Source organism: Stegostoma tigrinum, chromosome 32 (genome assembly GCF_030684315.1).
Source record: "Stegostoma tigrinum isolate sSteTig4 chromosome 32, sSteTig4.hap1, whole genome shotgun sequence".
NCBI lineage: Eukaryota > Metazoa > Chordata > Chondrichthyes > Orectolobiformes > Stegostomatidae > Stegostoma > Stegostoma tigrinum.
Genome location: NC_081385.1, coordinates 26,176,294 through 26,197,098, shown reverse-complemented (window position 1 = coordinate 26,197,098; position 20,805 = coordinate 26,176,294).

Below are 20,805 nucleotides of genomic sequence, written 5' to 3'. Positions count from 1 at the left end.
TAGCATGGCCAATCCACCTAGCCTGCACATCTTTGGACTGTGGGAGGAAACCGGAGCACCCGGAGGAAGCCCACGCAGGCAAGAGGAGAATGTACAAACTCCACACAGACAATCACCCAAGGGTGGGATTGAACCCAGGCCCCCGGTGCTGTGAGGTAGCAGTGCTAACCACTGAGCCACCGTGCTGCCCCTGAACAATGAATTCAAATTTCACAATCTGCCCGAATGGGATTTGAACCTGGGTCCCTGGAGCATTATCTGCATCTCCAGATTAGTAGTCTAGTAGTGATACCACCAGACCATTAATTAAGTTGCAAGTCAGATGTTTTTCACATGTCCATGCAGATTTAATGCAATAATAGGCTTCTCCTGCACTGTATAATTCTTGAAAATATGTCAATTCTAATAGCATGGCATCTTAATTTATCAAATAGCTGCGTGAGTGGTGTCTTTTCAAATATCTTTTGGAAATTCAAAGGTATTAATATCTACTTGTTCATCTACCATCTCAATAAACTGCAACAAATTTGTCAGGATAACAAAGTGTGGAGCTGGATGAACACAGCAGGCCGAGCAGCAGCTCCTGAGATGCTGCTTGGCCTTCTGCGTTCATCCAGCTCCACACTTTGTTATCTTGGATTCTCCAGCATCTGCAGTTCCCATTATCACTGATACAAATTTGTCAGGCATTGTTTTCTTTTCATGAAGCCATGCTTGACTATATCATGTGCTTCTAAATGCTCTGCTGTTACATCCTTTGTAATAACCTTTAATGTTTTCTGAACTAAAGACTTTAAGCTAACTGCCCTATAACTGTGCGTTCCATTGTCTTGCTCCTCTTTTGATAATGGTGTTATTTTTAATTTTTTCCAATGTCTAGGTAATTTCCAGAATATAGGGGTCCTGAGGAGATTCCTATGGAGTATCCACTACCTGTACCATAACTTCCATTAACATTCTACAAAACAAACCATTAGCCCTTCACTTCCCTGGTGCTGGTTGCTTGTTTCCTGCCCTAACAGCATGGTGAAAGAATCATTCACTGCATGGCACTCTTCCATTACTCTGCACTGACTCACCATCTCCTTGCATTTCAGCAAACACTGGGCTTTGTTTTACACTGTTTCTCTTTCTCTTCACTTCTTTAATTGCTTCTCATGTAACATTGCCAACACTGCTTAAGGCAGAATCGTATGGCCAGAAACTTTGACTGGTGTGCCACATCTGACATACTGAATCTTTTGAGCTTCACTACGTTCTCTTTTATTATTCACACATTACATGGAAGTAGTCGAGTGGAGTGGGACCGCATAAGTTGCAAAGGATATTTTTCTGCTATCGCATGTCAATGAGCTGGGGTTTTTTTTTCCATAAGAATAACTAGGCTAGCACTCAACGTGATGGAAGAGTAAATAGTGATGATGTTTAAGGTCAGAAGTCACACAACACCAGGTTATAATCCAACAGATTTATTTGTTTCAGAGTGTAGCCCCTTCGTCGGGTGACATCACTCCGACTAATCCCTGAAGCTATGGCAGAATAGTCAGAAGACATTATCAAAGAAACTTCCCACAGTTTATGCTCAATGACTGTGTTCTAGAGTTTTGTCAGTAATAATCTTAGAATATCGTCACAATGTATTCAAAATACTGTGGAATACTTTCAACAGAATTGAGGTATATGCAATATTTCTTGAGATGAAAGGTTCTATGCTTACCTTATTTGAGTTAAGGGAGACTACCACGTGGAAATGTCACTAAAAACACTTGATTCAATGACAACATTTATTCACAGCCTCATTGGGGAGATTTACATTGTCGCGCTATCCATTCTAAGTATCTTTGAAGCACAGAAGAGCCCTGTAAATAATCATATCTGTCAAACTACCATTAAAAAGGAACAACCAAAACTGCTTCCAGGGGTAATTGTGTATCAGTCATAGACCTGTTCACGTCACTAGACAAACCAAACACTTCAAATGCTTTAAACTGTCTCAAGCTGTGTTCATTGCAATGCAATCAATCTACACAAAAGCTGTAACTATCCCAGAACAATATCCTGTGAGAGCCTCTTTTTAATGTTAATACCTCCATTACAACATTCTGTTTCTATTAAGGAAAATGAACCTCTTCTTTAATTCAGTAAATGCCCTAACATCATTGACAAGGTCATTATCCCTTGTGTATGTATCGGATTAGCTGAATACGTATTATCATCATCAAATATTGCTCCCAATGGGTATGACTAGGTAATGTTATTAATGAGGCAACATAACAATTTGAGATTAGGGAATAATTACTGGGCTGAATCTAATCTATACAATTGCTCCCTGATTTTGTGCTATTAGTGTTACTTAATGAAGGATGGAAAGAGATTGGGAGCCAGCTGCTTTAAAGCCACCTATGGACTGTACCAGTATAGCACTGGCAGTTTCTCTGCACATTAGTTGCTATTTTCGAGTTTGCAGATACTTTTTTCTTCTGGGTGAAAATGTGAATGGTATTTTCACTTTGCCCTTTGACTAAGGTTTTGATCATCTGTCTTAATCTTACCCTTTGGTGTCTTGTGAAGCTGCCTCTCACACTCTTCTGAAGCAACTTGGGATATCTTGCTGCATGAATGAGTCGATTTATTTGGTGAAATTTGCAGTGCTCGACTTTGGAGAAGCAACAGGCAGGTTATGAAATGAGTTTTGCCCATTTTCCCACAGCAAAGGTTCCCTGATGTAAAATGTCTGACCCACCTGTAGACTGAAGCCACCTGAATTCCATCCAACAATGAACCATTTCAGAACAGAATGCACCTTTGCACTTCCGACATTTCATTTCCATTACCCAGCCCAGTTGTTTTGGCAGGTGTGCTGAGTGGGACCGGCGGTTTGGTGCCAATTAATGTAGTTGTGTTGGGAGGTTGTATGATAGATTTGCTCCTCTGAAACCTAGGGGTCAGACTGCAGTCAAATTCTTGTCACTAAGAGTAGATTACAGTCAACTGGCAAAGTATTGGTTCATTTTTCAGGTGAATCATAGATCTACAAGTGATTTTGTTAAGTTTGTGCTCTGACTCTGTTTTTAATTTTATATGATAAAATGGAATTTCAAGCAGAAATATGTTTTGAAGGTTGTTCGAGTTAGAGTAGACAATACCTCGTTTGCTGGTTTGAATATTTCATTTGTTACAAATAATTTCCTTGCTGTTTACAAAGAATTCTGCATTCTTGGATTGCCATAGATTTACTACCGATCTTCAGGACACAAACATTTGAAAATATCCTTTCAGAGATAGTAGGAACTGCAGATGATGGAGAATCTGGGATAACAAGGTGCAGAGCTGGATGAAAACAGCAGGCCAAGCAGCATCAGAGGAGCAGAACAGCTGGCGTTTCAGGTCATTTCTGATGAAGGGTCTAGGCCTGAAACATCAGCTTTCCTGCTCCTAAGATGCTGCTTGACCTGCTATGTTCATCCAGCTCCATGCCTTGTTACCTCGGATTCTCCAGCATCTGCAGTTCCTGTTATCTCATTTCGATTTCCATGTTGTGGCTCCCAATAGTTTTATTTTGGGTAACAAAGTGTGGAGCTGGATGAACACAGCAGGCCAAGCAGCATCTCAGGAGCACAAAAGCTGACGTTTCGGGCCAAGACCCTTCATCAGAGAGGGTGATGGGGAGAGGGAACTGGAATAAATAGGGAGGGAGGGGAAGGTGGACCGAAAATGGAGAGAAAAGAAGATAGGTAGACAGGACAGTATAGGTGATGAGGTAGGGAGGGGATAGGTCAGTCCAGGGAAGACGGACAGGTCAAGGAGGCGGGATGAGGTGGTAGGTAGGAAATGGAGGTGCAGCTTGAGGTAGGAGGAAGGGATGGGTGAGAGGAAGAACAGGTTAGGGAAGCAGAGACAGGCTGGGCTGGTTTGGGGATGTAGTGGGGGGAGGGGAAGAACTGGGCTGGTTTTGGGATGCAGTGGTGGAAGGGGAGATTTTGAAGCTTGTGAAGTCCACATTGATACCATATGGCTGCAGGGTTCCCAAGCCGAATTTGAGTGGCTGTTCTTGCAACCTTCGGGTGGCATCATTGTGGCACTGCAGGAGGCCCATGATGGACATGTCATCTGAGGAATGGGAGGGGGAGTTGAAATGTTCCGCGACTGGGAGGTGCAGTCTCCGCTTCCCTAACCTGTTCTTCCTCTCACCCATCCCTTCCTCCTACCTCAAGCTGCACCTCCATTTCCTACCTACCACCTCATACCGCCTCCTTGACCTGTCCATCTTCCCTGGACTGACCTATCTCCTCCCTACATCATCACCTATACTGTCCTGTCTACCTATCTTCTTTTCTCTCCATCTTCGGTCCGCCTCCCCCCTCTCCCTATTTATTCCAGTTCCCTCTCCCCATCCCCCTCTCTGATGAAGGGTCTCAGCCCGAAATGTCAGCTTTTGTGCTACTGAGATGCTGCTTGGCCTGCGGTGTTCATCCAGCTCCGCAGTTTTTTATCTTGGATTCTCCAGCATCTGCAGTTCCCATTATCACTGATACCGTTTTATTTTGGGCCCTACTTTATTTCTTACAAAAGGATCTCAGGAAAAATCATTGTCGACTGTTGTACTTGGCAGTGCCTTGTGATCACCTCATTTATGTTCACAAGCTCCATTGTTTCAAACTGAAGCAGATGTTTATTCGGCTCATGTTCTGTTATTTTAATGTCCATTCCAGTCATGAACCTGATGGGAATGGAGGTTAAGTGACATAACATCATCACTACTTGTTACTGTTACCTCCCAACCACGGGGTCAATTGAGTTGTGAGAGAATGGGGAATTTCACCGATTGTTATGCAAAGCTGGATGAAGCTTTTGAAAATATTTTGGGGGGTGATAATTTGTGGGTTTTCTGACTAAATGGATCAAAAAAGCCTCTGCAGTTGCAGATTCAGATTTTATACTTGTGTTGCCCATTGCAGTGCTTCTCTTTATTCTTAAAGTATATGTTCTCTTAACACTGTTGCTGCAGCTTGGTTAAACGCTAGATCACCAGCTGTTCAGTATCTAGCATTGAGTGCTATAGAGGATGTGCACTTTGTGTTGACAGCTTAACAAATCACACGTTAATCATGCTGGACTTGGAACATTACAGAGGTCCCCTGTGGCTTGGTTGGCAGATAGCATTCTCTGCTACTGATGTGCCATTGTACACATTTACACCATGCAGGCACATACCACATTTACCCCACACACAAATGCATTCAACCTCCCACACACAACCACTTGACACCCCACACACTGAGACATTTATACCACATCCACCCTACATACATCACCCGACGTGTGCACACACACATGCATGCACATACACATTCATGCCATAAGCACAGCGCATGCAACACTTCACATCCACATACCTGCACATTGCACACATGCACACTCTCACTGCACACATGCATGCGCCACACACACTGATGCCACATATATGCACCTACACACACGCACACCACACTCACTTCACACACATGCCCACTACACATACGCATGCACTCTCATCACATGCCATACGCATATGCACATATTCCACACACATATAGATACACACACTCATCACACACACATCACGTGCACACTGTATGCATACACTTCACACCCCACGTACACACACACTACAAACATGCACACAAATGCACAGCCACACGTTCACACCACACAGCCATAAATGCGTAAACATAAGGCAGTCAAGCAATGGGATGTGCTTGAATAGTTATACCTTCAATGTAAACTGGTTCGTGATGACTCAATAGGAGCTCCCACAGTGTGATATAATAGTTCAATTGGATCTAATTGTTACTTGTTTAGTTTAAAACTGTAATATGACAATCAATGTCTCTAATCCTTTGATTACATAGAAATCAATTACAATTCCCTTGAAGTGTGTCCTTTTTAATTTTGTAAGGAAATATCACATTTATTTTGTATTTCATTTATTCTGTACAAAGAACATTTCCACCTTGAAGTTGCTGATAACAAGTTGCAGCCTAGTTCTTGCAGATATAAATACAAATTCCGTCCAAATATTTGATGTTTCTAAAGTTAGACATGTAGCTTGTGCTTCTTGTTTTATATTCTATACTCTCTGACATCCATCAAGATGCTGTACTTGGGGCAGTTAGCCTTCATTAACACTGATCTTCTCACCTATCTGGCTCGCTCATCCACCACCTCATGCAACTCCAGTCACTTTGACAAATTGCCGCAAGCAAGACTGAATACCTACATATAGTACCACATGCAGGGAGTCAAGAACATACAATCTTTCGGTCAAGTAGGATTAGAGGACAATAAAGAATAAGACTAGATTTTATAGATGAATCCAGTTTGAGCTGTGAAACAAAATTCAACCCTTTTTATGTCATACATTTTTAATTTCATATTACTTATAGCTGCATAACACTTACAGAGTGCTTGGTTAAAGGAGGCAGTTAGAATTACAATATTCTTTTCAAGTACAGTCTAGGATGAAGAGATTCAGAAGTATTACAGCACCATGGTCTTGATGGCATTATCAAATAAACATTCTTATCTAGAGAAAGAAAGGAATTAATTGACATAAGGTGTGCCACTCTACAGACAGAATAACCTTTATTCAACAAGTGCATTGAATGATATGTATAGCTATAGCTTCAGTGATTCAAAGCTGTTCTACAGCTCCTGAGGAGGAGGAACGTAGAGCAATTGTAATCATGAGACAAAATGTACTTGGAAAACCAATGGCACTCAAGAATGACAACACCCCAGGACCTAATGGCCTTATAACCCTGGGCTGTAAAAGAAGGCAACAGAAATAATGGAGACTACACTCTCTCCACCTATCTTCTTTACTCTCCATCTTCGGTCCGCCTCCCCCTCTCTCCCTATTTATTCCAGTTCCCTCTCCCCATCCCCCTCTCTGATGAAGGGTCTAGGCCCGAAACGTCAGCTTTTGTGCTCCTGAGATGCTGCTTGGCCTGCTGTGTTCATCCAGCCTCACATTTTATTATCTTGGAATTCTCCAGCATCTGCAGTTCCCATTATCTCAGAAATAATGGAGACTTTGTTTGCAAACTTTCAAACCTCTGTTGACTCTGGAGTGGTCCCACACGGGTTGGAAAACTGAAAATCTGACACCCATTATTGAATAGAGAAGGGAGGCAGAAAGCAGGAAACTGTTAACCTTACATCTATCATTGAGAAAAGGTTAAAATGCATGATTATAGTGATAGTGGTAAAATGAGGTAATACGCAGGGGAGGTGATGGTCTGGTGGATTTTATTGACGGACTGTTAATCCAGAGAACCAGGTTCAAATCCCACCACGGTTGATGGTGGAATTTGAATTCAATAAACATATCTGGAATTAAGAATCTAATGATGACCGTGAATCCATTGCCGATTGTCAGGAAAAGCCCACCTGGTTTACTGATGTCCTTTAGGTAAGAAAACTGCCATCATTTCCTGGGCTGGCTTACATGTGACTCCAGACCCACAACAATGTGGTTGATTCTGAACAGCCCTCTGGACAATTAGGGATGGACAATAAAAGTTTCCTTGACAGTGATCACCTCATCCCGTTAATGAATAAAGAAAGAAACATTCAAAAAGTCTTAAGGCAATCAGGTAAGGTTTGCATGGTTTTATGCAAGTGAAATTGTGTTTTACAAATTTTTGACAGTATTTTGAGGATCTAGCAAATAAGGTGGGCAGTGAGACAGAGAATGAAGTATTGGAGGAGGAAAGTTTAGTCAAAAAGGTAGGCCTGAAATTGCTATCTAAAAATGGAACTAGGAATGGTCATAGAGTCACACAGCATGGAAACAGACCCGTTGGTTCAACTCATCCTTGCCGACCAGACATCCCAGTCTGACCTGGTCCTGTTGCCAGCATTTGGCCCATATTCCACTGAATCATTCCCACTCATAAACCCATCCAGATGCCTTTTAAATGTTCCAGTTCTACCAGGTTCTATCACTTCCTCTGGCAACTCTTTCCATACATGCACTGCCCTCTGCATGAGAAACTTGCCCCTCAGGTCCTTTTCAAATTGTTCACCTTTCACCTTGAACTCATGACCTCTAGTTTTCGACACACCCAGCCCAGGAAAAAAAGATTTTGGCTATTCACCCTACCCGTGCCCCTCATGACTTTATTAACCTCGATTACATCACCCCTCAGCCCCCGACACTTTAGAGAATGAAACTCCAGCCTATTTAGCCTGTCTCCATGACTCAAAATCTCCAGCCCCAGCAACATCCTTGTAAATCTGTTCTGCACTCTCTCATGTTTAACAACTTCATCCCTGTAGAAGTGCAGCCTACACCTCACATTTATCTAAATTAAATTCCATCCGCCACTCCTTGTCTCACTGCCCCGTCTGATCAAGGTCCCGTTATACTCTGAGATAGCTTTCTACACTGTTCAGTATACCACCTATTTTGATGTCATCTACAAACTTACCAACCATGCCTCTTATATTCACATCCAAATCATTTCTCTCAATGACAAAAAGTAATTGATCTTCACCGGCCTTTGTGACACATCACTGGTCAAAACCCTCCAATCCTCTACCACTGCTCTCTGTCTCCTAACTGCAAGCCACTAGAAGCCTAGTGCAGAGAAATATCTACATTTATCACTGAGACATGGAGTCATACAACACAGAGACAGGCCCTTTGGTCCAACCTGTCCATGCCAAGCTAAACTAGCCTCACTTCCCTGTACTTTGCCCATATCCCTACAAATATTTCTTCTTCCCATGTACGTATCTAAATGTATTTTAAACAGTGCAACTGTACCCACATCCATCACATCCTCTGGAAGTTATTTCCATTCAAGAACGAGTCTCTGTGTAAGAAAATTGCCTCTTATACCTATTCTAAATCTTTCTCTTCTCACCCTAAAATTATGCCCTGTCAACTTGAAATCCCCCGCCATATAGAAAAGACATCTGCCTTTGATCTTATCTATATCCCTCATGATTTTGTAAACTTCTATAAGGTCATTACTCAACCTCCTCCACTCCAGTGAAATAGTCCCAGCCTAACCAGCCTCTCCTTATAACTCAAACCCTCCATTCGCAGCAACATCCCGGTAAGTCTCCAGACATAGCTATAAACAGTGGGTGAAAGGAAAGAGGACACACATGAAACTAGATTTAAAGGATTACAGAGTTCTTGGAACATAGAGCTAGAGCAGGATCCAGGGATGGGGCACATTGAGGCCATAAATCAACTGAATGAATGCATGAGAATTTTAAAGTTGAGGTGCTGATAAATTGGTGCCAAAATATCTCGGTGATTAGAGGGATGATGGGGGAACAGAAATTGCTATGGGTTAGAATATGAAGTGTAAATTTTTTGATGACCTCGTTTAAGGCGGGTGAAAGATGGGGTGGCTGTCTACAAGAGCATTTAAACAATTGAATCTGAAAATGACAAAGACAAGGATAAATGTTTCAACAGAAGTTCAGCTGAAAGCAACTAATCATGATTATATATTATGAATACAAACATAGCAATGGTTTCCATTTTGTTATTTTCTGTTTTTGAAAACGTTATTGTATTCTGCCAAGTTATTGCATTTGGATACATGCAAATGTGCAAATCAAGCAAAGATAGAAATTAGTATCAACCACCCTCACAGTCTTTGACCAACTTAATATTTTTATGTTGTGTCTGTTTTCGCAGCCATTTACTGTACGTTTTCTTTAGCTAGTGTATGGATGAAAGATCATGAACTATCTATACAGTTTCTTGCTAGCCATTCTGCACACTGACACATCAGATTCATGATTTCCAAATGCAATTCCATGAAATGAAAAATTAACTTCAGTGATTATATTGTATCATTTTAGCAGGATGCAAAATAAAATGGATGACCTATAGGGAACAGTCACATAAAATGCCCTGTGGACTTTAGTTAGAGGACAATTTGGCCAGCAAGTTCATGGAGTGGTACAAAAGTATGAAACAACCAACAACAGAAATTGTTGGAGAAACATATTAGGTCAGGTAGTATCTGTGGAAAGAGAAACAGAGTTAATGTTTTGAATTCAGTTCTGAAGAAGGGTCACTAGGTTCAAACATGAACTTCGTTTTCTCTCCACAGACATTGCCAGACCTGCTGAATTTGTCCAGAAATTTCTGTTTTTGGTCATTTCAGATTTCTGGCTTCTCCGGTACTTGGTGTTATTTTGGGGCAAAAAAAAAGTGTGGATGTACCTTATTTTGTAAAAGCTCTTAAAGATCGTGAACTGGTTGTGTAAATTTGGGCATGAAACCAGAGGGCCAGGTCTTCTTGCTAGAGGAGGAATTCAGGAACAGTGTGAGCCTGTTGTCCTGGGATTACTGGCAAGCAGGTTGCCAGGGTCCAGAGTCTAAGAGCCCTGAAGGAAGGAATGCAGGTTGCGTGGCATAATTGTGGGCCAAATCCAGAGCATGCAGTTTAAAAAGCTCATTTCCTTCCGCAAAGAAGCCTCATCCTGGTGTGTCTGAGTTAACCAATATATGGCCTCTGTATAATTTAATCTTTTGGCTACTGTAATAACCCCATATTGTATCCCACCTCATCCTCACTCTTTCCCCCCTTGCCTCCACCCTGACACTTTTACAATTCATCCTGCTGCATTTCTTTTTGCATTGTAAAGAGGCAAAAACATCTCATTTAACCTTTAAACTTTTCTAACCTCCAAACCATGTTCCAGGTCTCCACGCAACTGGTGTGAAAGTCAGCAAGTGTTAATTTCTGACCACCTCCACGAAAATTAAAGGATTTTGTTGGGATGAGCCTACAAGGCTGACATTTACCTCTTTTAGAGGATCAGATGGGTTTCCAGGCAATGCACACCCTTGTGAGAATGAGGATGAGAATAAAGACATAATATCTGGCTTTCAAACTTAGCAGCTACTTCTTATGCCTCTTTTCCCGAGGTTGGGTGATTTAATGACTAAAGAACACATTTTTAAGGTTAGAGGGGAAAGATTTTTAAAAAAGCTTGAGGGGCAATTTCTTTAGACAGAGAGTGGTTTGTTTGCAGAATGGAGTTCCAGAGGACGTGATAGATGCGGATATAGTTACAAGGTTTAAAATATATTTGGACAAGTACATGAAGGAGAAATATTAGAAGGGATATGGGCCAAGCACAGGCAGGTGGAACTAGTTTAGATTGGATTTATGATCGCCATGGACTGTTTGGACTGAAGGGTCTGTTTCCATCCTGTATGACTCAGAGTAATGACTCTAATATCTTCTACTCTATGTTAATTGCAACAATTACTGGAAGCTGGGCTTTTTGTTTCATGTTTCTACATCATTCATAATGCCCTCTCAATGACTGATACATTGAATAGCAGAAGCAGTGATGCTGGATAACAAAATAAAAGGAACATCATGAGTCTGAAAATTGATAGCACTCATTCACCCTTCCAAATATCAAGAAAACATGATGTTGGTATTGGTATATATCTATAAAATATGTACTGACACCTTACATTTCCCATCAACAGCATTATGTAAAAACACTGATGGGAAAGCACCTTACATGGGTGAAGTGAAGGAGTTTGTGCTTGTTAATTCTAGAGTCAGCTATTATTTCCTTGATTCAGCCTGCCTGGAGCTGCCTAATGTCATTTGATGAATGGACTATTGGGCACAAAAATATGATCCCGAAAGTCCGGCAATGCTTCCTTTTAGTGGTGAAGTTACTCTCTAGGCTTGTGCTGACATTCTTTTTTTCCTTTGCAAGTCAAATGAGCAGTGCAGGGAGCATTATGATTAATGGCATAATAACTGATGGTGTGTAATGCAGAGAGATCAATTAAATTCTTAACCCAGCTGCTTCACTGTGGATGACCCCTCTTCCTTATCAAGCACACACTGAGTAGTGAAGTCGTTCTACACTCTTTAGTCTGTTGAAATTTCTGCAGGTATTCTGTTTTCATTAATTTTTCAAGATTGACATCCGTGCAGCTGAAAACATTTTAATTAATGTTTACAAGCCTCTTCATCATTTATACAGCATTAGCTATTTACAGGCATAAAAAAATGCTAGCTTATTATGAATTGTATTATCCTGATAATGGAAGGCTATTTGAAATCTGCTTTTCCTTCAAAGGCAGTGCTTATGAGAATGCAAGAAAATATAACTTGTTGCTTTCAAAACTGAAGCCTAATTATTTATGTCTGATAAAATTGCTGTATATAGCCTTCACTTCCTTTTTAGTGTTGCAAATGTCTCCTCTTAAAGTTTAATAATATGGCTTAATAATTACGCTTTAATGTCTTGCTATGAGTAGTCCCACAGAAGATCAATCTGGGTTTCTTTAAATGGTAAATTCAGACCCTGAAAGCCATGAGGTCTATCTTCTTGTATTGCTGTTAAGATGCATAAAGGTAACATGTCCCAAATTAAGCCTTGCTATTCTCAGATTGTGAAAGTTTGTCAGGGTATATGCCGCACCCTGATTTACTTGACTTTCAGGGAAAGGTTGGTCGGAAACATGGAGCAGATTACTGTACGAAAAAAGTGTTAATAATTATATTATTTAGACAATCAGTGTGGCTGAACAGCTATAAATAGTTGGCATATAACACTTCAGTCCACTACCCCATAAAAAACACACACATAATATAACAAATGGGGAAATAATATTATTGATGGCAATATAGAAAACAATGGAAAGTGACTTCTCTAGCCTTTGCTTCCCAGTTCCAGTGTTGAGATGATCCTTGTTCAGTTAGTCAAGCATTTGATGTTCTATTTCTGGATGCTTATGCTTATTTGTAAGAAGCACTGACGCACTTGAAAGTGTCTCTTCCTTAACAATTCAAAATGCACAGCCCACAGCAACCACTACAGGAGAGACAACTGACTGCCTTAAAGTTTAAATAGAGTTTAATATTGCACCTTCTTCTGGGGAGATGTACAGCTCGCACTTCCGTGCCTTCCTCCTTCTATTGCCTTGAACACGTTTCCAGTTCCAACCTGCTCAGTTCATTGACAATCAATCAGCTTCACAAGTAGATAACTCCCTGGATCCTAATCATCTGTACATTGCAGGAACCCAAAACAACAAATAGAGTTCAGCATAGCTGTCAAATTCCATGTTTTGAAATGATGCAGCCATGCTGGTAAATCCCAGTTTTGATATTTTTTATCTCATTGCAGTCCACAGTTTTTAAAAACACAAAAATAACACAACATGCTCTATAAACTGCTCAATGGCAGGCTAGCCTGGAAATTGGGATCCCACTTATCAGCTTTATGGGAGCAGACATATGCTGGAATTTCATTCTATGCATAGATATTTCACAACAGCAACTACCTCTGATTTGGTCTATTTTTGGCGACCAAGGAATGTGAAATATAACATGCACAGATCAAGGACAGGTCTGAACTTTGTGAATTCATTTGGATTGCCAGAGTATCCATGTGGGAAAAATAGGACAGTCCTTTGGATATAATCCCAAGACACCATTGGGAAAGATAACCAACCCTTTGGAAAATCTACTGTGCCCTTTGGAATTGTTAAAAGTCAGCATGGTGTGTGGAAAATGTACATACACTCATTAATTCCTTTTTTCAATTGAACCATTGACAGACTTGAATGAAAAAAAGGTATCAAAAGTGTCAAGAGGACCTGGCCAAAATCGCTATCACTAACAATTTTCAAAGGGAAGTATCCAAAGCCGGTGTAAAACAAGATTGTTTACATTTGCAAGGCAGTTACGACTCCAGCACTCAAATGTTTGGAAAAGAATGTCTGGAGGGCTCCTGAGATGCTGCTTGGCCAGATGTGTTCATCCAGCTTCACACTTTATTCTCTGGAGGGCTAAATCAGTTTTTAATTGTTCTTTACACTGCCTGTTGATATTTGCATTTGGACTTCCATTGTTGGATTAATATGGTAGAATTGGTTTCACAACCTTCAATTATCACAGTGCCAGGCATTTAATGGTTTGGATGCCAGCTCCAATTGATAATATAGTCCCAATTCAATTGAAGTTCCTTCCAGATGAAGCAGCACTTTATCTGCACTTCTCATAATTTAGTCTACTGCTTTTGCTGCTCACAATTTGGCCTCATCTACACTGGGGAAATGAAGCATAGACTAGGTGACTGCTTCACAGAATATCTACATTCTGCCCACAAAAAAGACCATGAGCTTCCAGTTGCCTGCCACTTTAACACACCACACTGTTCCCTGGGCAACATCTCTATCTCAGGCTTGCTGCAGTGTTTCAGTGAAGGTCAGCGCAAGCTGGAAGAACAACACTTCATTTTCTGTTCGAGCACCCATTAGCCTTCTGGACTCAATATCGATTTCAATAATTTTAGAATCTGAACTGTCCCATATCATAAACCCCTACCCCACACACCAGGCCTTGTTATCACACAGCCTGCCATTACACAGCACCCATTGTTAGTGACTAACAGTCTCCATTAACAGGTATTCACCCTCCTGGCCAGATTATTATCAACTCCATTGTCTGCCCAACTGTGCTTCTCTCTCTTTCAGCTCCATCACCAACTATTGTTCACTCCTTACCCCTTCCCCCACCTTATCTTCTCCATATTCCTAACTGCCATCAGTACTGAGGAAGGGTCACTGGACATGAAACATTAACTCTAATTTTACTTCACAGATGCTGGCAGACCTGCTGAGCTTTTCCAGCAACTTCTGTTTTTGTTCCTGATTTGCAGTATTCTGAGTTCTTTCAGTTTTAATTTACCAATCTAATCTTGTCTGGCCTACTTGTGACTTCGCTCCTTTGTGATCCTTTGCAATGCGTCTGGTTAATCCTTGATTGATCTTTGGGCATTTAGAGGTAGGCAATAAATGCTGGACTAGCCAGCAATAACCATCTCCCATGAACAGTTTCTTGAAAGGGATTATGTAGTTGAAAGACAGTAGATACAGAAGTTTTATCAATGCAAAGTTTTTTTTTAAGGAAGTCTGCAATAGACACTTAAAACATTGCATTATTCTCTCAGCATGGTTTCTGAAGTCTGCCCATGGTGGCTGCAGAAGGGGATTGACTTGTTATTGTAGGTGTTATGGTTTGGCATGTGTTTTCTTGAATTGACATAGATGCCACAAAGAATTATAAGGCAGTTGTTGTTGGACAAACAGAGGTAGCTATGGCAAAAACACGTATGTGGCTGTGTCAGTCAAGAGGGAGGAAACGGGTGGAGAGTGTGAAAAGGGGTGTGTTGATGGACTTGAAGTAAACTTACTGCCAAGCCCTACTGTGCAGAAATGAGTGATTACAGTTGGTTCTATTGAAGTTAACTTCACATTGCACAAAAAGAGAATAAATGCTGCTTTACAGACTCAGGTTCCAATTTCATGTGATTGCTATGATATAGCTCCTTATGTAATGCTCATTAACCATCATCAGAGCCAAGGTTCTATTCATCAGCTTTCATACACCACAATCGTTGCACTTTTCCCAATGCTGCCTGCCTCACCTCCCTGATACCCCTGCTGGAACAAAAATTCCAACCTGCAGACGACTTTTTCAGTTCGATTTTGCAGAGCCAGAGAATTTCCCAACTCTGACTGAATGAAAAATCACCCTTTAACACTGGATTGTCTTTTGATTTGTTTTATCTGCTTGCTGCTGCAAATGTTCCTTGAAAATATCGGTGACAAAATCTGTAAACAATAGGGATACTGGGTTTCAGGATCATTTTGTAATATAGAGACCTTCAGATTATGCAGACACTAAGTTGAATTAAAAACCAAAAGAACTGTGGACGCTGTAAATCGGGAACAAAAACAAAGTTGCTGGAAAAACTCAGCAGGTCTGGCAGCATCTCTGAAGGAGAAAACAGAGTTAATGTTTTGGGTCCAGTGACCCTTTCTCAGAACTGATAGCGGCTGGGAAAACATCAGTTTATATGCAGAAAATAGGGAGTAAACAATAGGATAGAGCCCAAAGAGAGAGAAAGACAGTTGAACAGACAAAGGAATTGCTAACGACCAGGCTGAAAGGGTGAATAGTTGTTAATGGGGACTGTTAGTGATGAACAACAGGGTGTGTGTAATGGTAGACAATGTGGTAACAAGGCCTGGTGTGTGGGGTGGAGTCTGGGATATGGGAGAGTTAAGGCCCTAAAATTATTAAACTCAGTTTTGAGTCCAGAGGCCTGTAGGGTCCCCAAGTGGAAAATGAGGTGTTATTCCTCCAACTTGCATTGGGCTTCACTGGAGCACTGTAGCAATCCAGAGACGGAGATGTTGGCCAGGAAGCAAGGTGATGCACTGAAGTGGCAGGTAATGGGTAGATCAGGGTCTTTTTTGCAAGTAGAACATAGATGTTCTGCAAAGCGGTCGCCAAGTCCACACTTTGTTTCCCCAATGTAGAGGAGACCACATTGTGAGCAGCCAAAGCAGTAGACTAGATTCTGGGAAGTGCAGATGAAGTGTTGCTTCACCTGGAAGGTAAGTTTGGGCCCAGGGATACTGGAGAGGCTGGAGGTAAATGGGCAGGTGTTGGACGTTTGCTGGTAACAGGGAAGGTGCAGTAAGGCTGTGGGGAGGTGTAAGAGGTGAAGGATATGTAGACCAGGGCGTCCCGGAGGCTAAGGTCCCTGCCGAAGTTGGACTTGGGAGGGGAGAGGAATATGTGTCTGGTGGTGACATCTTGCTGGAGGTGGTGGAAATGGTGTCTGATGATCATCTGGATGTGGATGCTGGTGGGATGGTAGATAAGGATAAGGGGAACCCTATTGCTGTTGCGGGAGGGAAGAGAAGGGGTGAGGGTGTAAGTGTGGGAGATAGGTCAGACCAGGTTGAGGACCCTGTCAACAGTGGAGCTGGGGAAACCTCGGTTGAGGATGAAGATGGACATTTCGGAGGCTCCCTTTCGAAGTTGGTCTCATCTGAACATATGCCATGGAGACGGAGGAACTGAGAGAATGGGATAGAGTCTTTACAGGAAGTGGGGTGTGAGGATATATAGTCCAGGTAGCTGTGGGAGTCACTGAGTTTGTAGTGGATATTACTGGCCAGTCTATCCCCAGGAAGGGAAACAGAAATGTTGAGGAAGAGAAGGGAGGAGCCAGAAATAGACCAGGTGAAAGTGAGGGCAGGGTGGAAATTGGAGGTGAAATTGATGAAGTTTTCCAATTCCAGATGGGAGAATGGAGCAGCAGCAATGATATCATCGATGTATCGCAGAAAGAGTTGTCAGTGGGGGACGGAATAGGACTGGAACGAGGAATGTTCCACATAACCCATGAAGAGACAGGCATAACTAGGGCCCATACGGATACTCATGGCTACCCCTCTTTACCTGAAGAAAATGAGAGGAGTTGAAAGAAAAGTTGCTGAGAGTGAGGATAAGCTTAACCAAGCGGAGGAGGTTGGAGTTGGATGGGGATGGTTCAGGCCTTTGCTCCAGGAACAAGCGGTGAGCCCTAAGAAACTCTTGGTGGGGAATGAATATGTAAAGGGATTGCGCTTCCATGGTAAAGAGGAGGTGCTGGAGCCAGTAAACTGGAAGTTTTGAAACCAGTGTAAGGCGTCAGATGAATCATGGATGCATGTGGGTAGGGATTGAACCATGGGGGAGAAGACTGAGTCAAGACAGGAAGAGATGAGTTCCGTGGGAATGAGCAGGCTGAAACAATGGGTCTGCCCAGACAGTCCTGTTTGTCGATTTTTGGCAGGAAGTAGAAACAAGGGGGCAAGGGGATTATGCAGGGTTGGGGGACTATTAGCTTAGAAGCAGATGGATGGAGATCACTGGATGAAATAAGATCAGTAACCGTAGTGGATACGATGGCCTGATGTGCCCTGGTGGGGTCATGGTCCAGGGGAAAGTAGGAGGAGGTATCTGAGAGCCGGCACTCAGCCTGTGCAAGGTAGAGGTCAGTACGCCAGACTACAACAGCACCACCCTTATCGTTAGGCTTGATGACAAAGTCAGGGTTAGATCTGAGTGCATGGAGTGCAGTCATTTCAGAGGGAGATAGGTTGGATTTACTGAGAGGGGCAGAGAAGTTGAGATGGCTAATGTCACATGGACAGTTCTCAATGAAAAGATCAAGTGCAGCTATAAGGCTGGAGGGAAGGGTCGAGTTGGAGGAAGAGTGTTGGAGTTGGGCAAATGGATCTGTGGGACGGGAAGTGGAGTCTTGCCTAAAGAAATGAGCACGGAGGTGAAGATGGCAGAAGAAGAGTTTGGCATCATGTCGTGACTGAAATTCTTTAAGGTGGGGACGGAGAGAGATAAAGCTAAGTTTAGGTATCCTCTTAAATATACTTTGAGGGACTGATTGAATCCTGAATCAATTTGACCTTAAATCCTTAACAAGGGACTGTCTGAGATTCACAACCCAGTTAAGGTCTGGGGGAATAAGTTACCACAATTATTTTCGCCAAACTGCATTATTTTCTTCGTTGGATAGAAGGTAAATTTATCTCATGAATGCTCAATTTAGATGCACTTGAACTGTTTCATGAGTGAATTAATACTTTCTTGTCAAGCCATCAAGGAAGAACTCAACAGCAAATCCTGCATGAAAAACATTTGAAAGCAATCCACAAGCATCGCAACTGACATTAATCGCTCAATGTTTACAAACATCTGAAGAATCTTCAGGTAGGGATACCAGGAAGGAATAATAATTGTGAATAGTTGTGAAGGCAATTTAGTAGAATCACCACAAGTCAATATTGTGGGATGCCTGATTATTAAAATATAGTTGGAATCGGTATCAATTAGTGCATTTAATCTGATGCTGAACTCTGTGATAATCCTTACCTTTGAGCCAGGAGGCCCAGATCCAAATTACACCTGCTCCAGAAGTGCACAATATTTAAGTTTGTTTTCTTTTCAGACAAGTTTTAATTTCATGTGTTCATTAAGAACAAGGATGATCTGATGAAATATCAAGCAGTATACTGCCAATATTACTTATTTATTCAGAAGATCTTCAGAACACAGGTGCAATTTTTTTAGATATTGCAAACGATTTGTATTGTACAAATTACATTTGAATTTACCTCTGGTTCTCAAAGTAAACGCTCTTCCTTCATTTCTCACCAAACTTCTTATGGTTCCCCAGTGTATTGCTTTCAAAAGTGTTGTCATTTCCACATCTCTCCCTGGCCTCCCTTCATTCTAAACCAATGATATTCTGTGGAACATCCTTCACTCACTCTTCACCATTCGAACAATGGACTTCACATCACTCCTTCACCATCATTATAGCCCTTCGCTTTGGCTCTGCCTGCTGAAATGTTTTCAGTCATACTCTCTGACTTATCATTTTGTTTTGAAAGTGATCTTAAGTCCTCTCTTTGACCATGCCTTCAGTTCTTGCTTTGTTTATCCCCAGTCTTTTCCCCAGAACTTCATCATAAAGTGATCTGAGAACCCATCTTGCATCTGAGGAACACCATCACAGAAAATATTGTTCAAAGGAGCTCACAGCAAAAAAAAAGCAAAACAAATAAACAAAATCAAAATGGGCAAGATTACAACGCAAAGCTGAAAAACAATGTAGACAAAGCAAAATGAGTAAAACAATACTGTACTGACTGTCAACTGAAATATACTGGTAACACAGGTTACAGGTTCAATCAACTGTCAGCTGGGGTAATGATGAGGGTGTAAAATCTGTCCCAGACATAAAGGTAAGTGAATAAAATGAATTGGCTGGAGTTCTTGCTCCTGATGGCTATCCATTAATATTCACAGGAAATTGTGCATGTGAGGTGGGTAGAGGATTGTACTTGATGCAATGCTGCCTAATGGCTGCAAACATTTGCCATCTCAACTCATGGGTAAAATGGTCAACATTAGAGGGAGTTGAGAATTGTGGAACTATGCTCTGGCATGAATGAGTACCTTTATGAGGCATGGACAAAATGGTGTTGAAAAGAAACGTACCCACTTGAAACAATTTCTACTTCTTCAATTTTATCAAAATTAAATTAAAAATATGGACCAAATTCATTAGGTTTGTTAACTCACTTAATAGAATTTGGATTATGTTTCTACTCGGGAGAGGAATGTTTATGCGAAAAAGCTGGCGGTCTGATGTACTAAGAGATAAAATGATCTGTGTTGTGGGCCTGGACCATTCCTTATCTAATTGTGGCAAACACTGTCACACAATGAATAAAAATAATGTTCTGCAGCACAAAGCAGCATTATCATCCTTCACTGTCCTGCGAGCTACAAAGCACACGCAAATAATTGATCTTTTTTCATTGCATAAAAGAACCATTAAAATTCTGGCCCACCTTTCCCCACACAAGCCCTTCAAATGGCCTTTTTATCTTAGCTCGACAAAAACATTTCAACCCCGTAATGTGCCATAAAAATGTTTTGTTAATGAACAGAGGTTATCATATGACTCAAGTGTAGCAATTTTCTTTTCTTTTTCAAATGAAATAAGTCAAAACATCTTTGCAGAGATGTCAGAACTGCAATACAAGAAGAGAACTTTTTCTAATCTGTTGAGCCATACATCCAAGTGATGCGAATAAAATCTTTCATAGAAATCGTGCTGCAGAATTTGTTGTGACTAGTATGTAATAATCACATACTGCTCGTGATTGGAACTCCAAAAAGCTGAAACCTCTGACCTCTGTGTGTTTCTGGAAGTATTAAGGCAAACATAAAACTTCCGATCTGTCAAAATGGTATGCTTCTTGACAATGAATTCAGTGTTCAAGAGAATATAAAACTAAAGTCTGGTGCATTCCAGCCCTTTGGAAAGAAATCATGTTTATAGGAGTATTACTCTTGGCTACGTCAAGTGTTGTAACTA